Consider the following 3,891-nt stretch of genomic DNA (forward strand, 5'->3'; position numbering starts at 1 on the left):
ACAATGAAAATCTCCAAATGCTGAAACCATAAATTTCCTCTATTTCCAGCCAGTTAAATATTTACCAGAGGCCTGCAAATCCAAACACATTTGCTTCCACCCTTAATAATACTGCTTTTCTTTTCCACATATCCCATTAATTCCCAAACCTACGATAACTCATTTTCCAAGGCACAATTTAAATTGTCAACTAATATTTCATGAGGAAGCCAAGAATATTCAGTGGAGAAGAGATGTCTTCAATAAATAGTTTTGGGAAATTGAGTAGTCACAAGTAAAGAAAGTGAAACTAGGCTGTCTTACACTATTCCCAAATTGAATGAAATGAATTAAAGACTTAAATGTAAGACCTGAAGTCATAAACCTCCAAGAGGAAGAATGTAGAAAAAAAGCTTTTTGATATTGTTTTGGTGATGACATTTTGGACATGACACCTAAAATACAAGCAACAAAAACAAAATTAAACAAGTGAGACTATGTGAAACTAAATAGCTTTTGCAGAGCAGAAGGAATGATTGATGAAATAAAGATAATCTATGGCATAGAAAAAGATATTTGTAAATAATATATCTGATAAAGGGTTGATTAATAGGTAAATTAATTAGTAATATGTAAAGACATAAAGCAACTCAATAGCACAGAAAGCCAATTAAAAATGGGCAAAGGACCTGAATAAAATTTTTCCCAAAAGAGATATTAATGACCAACAGGCATGAAAAACTTCTCTATATTATTAGTAACCAGGGAAATACAAATCAAAACTGCAGTGAGATATCACCTCACAAATGTTAAAATGGTTGTCACCAAGATGAGATAACAAATGGCGAGGATGTTGGAGAAAATGGATCACTTCTGCACTGGTGGTAGAAATTTAAAGTGGCCACAGTCGCTATGAAAAACAGTATGGAGAGTCCTTAAAAGATTAAAAGTAGAACTACTATACAATTGGCAATCCAACCTCTGGACCTATATCCAAAAGGAACTACTATGTTGAAGAGATATCAGCACCATCATGTTCATTGAGACACTATTTATAATAACCACATCACAGAAGCAACCTAAGTATCCATTGATGAATGAATGAAGGACATATACACATAACACATAGATATACATCTATATACATCTACGTATCATTAAGTCTGTCACTTAATGATATCTTGGTAAATGATGGATGCATATATGATGGTGTTCACAATAGGTCATGCCATATATCCTAGTATGTAGTAGACTATAACATCTAGGTTTGTGTAATTATACTCTTTGACCTTTGTGCAACAATGCGATTGGCTAACAACACATTTTTCAGAACATATCCTGTTGTTAACTGATGCATGCTTGTATACATACAATGAAATATTAATCATCCATTAAAAAGAAGAAAATTCTGCCATTTGCAATGACATGACTGGACAATGAGGGCATTATGTTAAGTGAAATAAGTCATACAGAGAATGCCAAATGCTGTATGAGCTCATTCACATGTGAAATTGTAAAAGGGAAAAAATCAAAAAAACAAAAAAAATTACAGAAATAATGGAAACAGATTGGTGATTGCCTGAGGTGGAGTGGGGGAAATGAGCTGAGGCAATCAAAAGGTAAAAATCAAACCAATCAGGGCCCTCCCTCGTGGTGCAGCGGGTTAAAGCACAGCACTAAGAAGCTAAAGCTTCTTCAGCATGAGTTCAAAACCCGCCTGCTCTGGAGGTGACCACATGGCCTGACAGACCTCTCCTGACCTCCACTGCTCCCCTCAGCAGTGTACTTCGTCGATCTGCCTGTTCTGCTTCCCACTCTGTCTCTGGTGAAACCTATTGCGGCCCTGAGCTTCTGGCCTGTACCCCAGTTCTATATGCATAAATAAATAAATCTTAAAAAAACAACAACAATCAAATCAAATACAAACGAATTCACCTCTTCCTACAGTGACACTGAATGTGCCCCCCGCCCCCCATACTCACTCTGTTCCTCTAGCTTCCTAGGCATTTTATTCCACAGGCTAAATATCCTTATTTTATAATGTGCCTTTTTGTTACTCGAGTCTAGTGCCCACTGGAGTTCATGAGGGCAATTGAGGCCTGTGTCTCAGACACTGTGGCAACCTCAGTCAAAAGATTAGAACGTGACATATAGTAGTCAGATGCTTATTTGGCCATGCTCACACAATAACTTCATATTTCTTTTATATTTTCCGTATGGCTCAATGACCTTACTCATCTTTTTTCACCTTCCCGTCTTCATTCATCCTCAGACCTTCAGCCTCGGTGTGCCCTGCAGTTACCTCCCGCCATCCCCATGTCAATGCATGCCCTTCCCTCTCCCCATGGAATGCCTGTCTCCATTTCCCTCAGGGTCTTGCTCAAATGCTATTTCTCTTGCAGAGCTTTTCCCTCCATGTCCTTTCAGTTCTGCTGCTCTAAGTATTCTGATCTCTCACCAGTATGTCTCTAAACTTGTCCACTATATTTTAAAATTCTGTTCAAAGGGGAAACTGAACTAATCCACTGTGGTTGACTAGACCGCAAAGAGGAATGCCAGAGTTCACGAAGAATATTCTAAGAACTTTGCCAAAGTCACTCCCTTGTCCAGACCAAACAGGAGTGTGAATGATGGATAGAGATTTCGGATGTGGGGTATAGTGAAAAGGAGGAGGGCCAGGCTGCTGGGGCTTGAGGACTGACTATTTAGAGTGGTTGCCCATTTGGCAGCCACAGCCTGGAGGTGAGAGGGCTGTTTGTGCTCTCATCCATATCAAAGGTGCCCTCAACACCCCCAGCCCCAGTCTCTTAGCCTTCCTCATAAAACCATGTTTGGAGAGATATCTCTGGGGAGGGAGTTTTGTTTTGAAACTAGAAGAAAGTAAGCCTGAAATTTAATTTGGAATAGAGATATATCAAGGGAGGAAGGCAACACTGTTGAAGTGGAAAATATCTTGTGAGGAGTAAAAACAGCGGCTTTTTGGTGGCTCTGAGGCAGTTCAGCTGCTAAGCCATTCATTAGCTGTCTTCCTCTGCTCCCCTGTCCTTAGAGGGCTGACTGCGGCTTCTAACCAGCCTATGTCACACAAGTCATGGATTCTAGGATTTTGGGAAGACAGATGACTGAGAGGAGAGTTAAAGAGGCTTTGTCAAAGATTTTATTTATGTATACAAGAAATAAGGTACAGGCCAGAGGTGCTGGGGGATGAGAGGATTCACTAGAGACAAAGTGGGGAGCAGAACAGGTGAATTGCCTGAACTACACTGCTGAGGGGAGCAGCAGGAGGGACAGGAGAGGTCTGCTGCGCCAAGTGGGTCACCTTCCTTGCCACTGGGTCAACCTTGAATTCCTGCTGTAGTGGCTGCTAAAGATAGTGCTGTGCTTTAACTCCTTATACTACAAGGGAGGGCCCTAAGAGATTTTGTTTTACGAGGGCTCATACGTCAATCACTTACTGAGATTTTGGTGAGCACTTGTTATATGCTAAAGCCAATGGAACAGTGAGGTGCTTGGAGAGGGAACACTGTTACTAAATGTGTGATACTAAGTGTGTGTGTGAAAGAGTGCACATTGCATACATTATTGCGTGTACTTGATTTGGATAAAGTGAATGATTTTCATTTGTCTAGGGAGACTACACAAAGAATGAAGCAATTCTTACATTAAAAATGATTCTGCAGATGGCCAACAAGCATATGAAAAAATATTCAACATCACTCATAATAAGGGAGATGCAAATTAAAACCTCAATGAGATACCACCTCACCCAAATGAGAATGACAAATCTTAAAACAACTAGCAACAATAAATGTTAGTAAGGATGTGGAGAAAAAGGAACTCTCCTGCACTGCTGGTGGGAATGCAAACCAGTACAACCACTATGGAAAACTGTTTGGAGGTTCCTCAAACTGC

This window comes from Condylura cristata, unplaced genomic scaffold (genome assembly GCF_000260355.1).
Source record: "Condylura cristata isolate star-nosed mole 26May11 unplaced genomic scaffold, ConCri1.0 scaffold00001, whole genome shotgun sequence".
NCBI classification, from domain to species: Eukaryota; Metazoa; Chordata; class Mammalia; order Eulipotyphla; family Talpidae; genus Condylura; species Condylura cristata.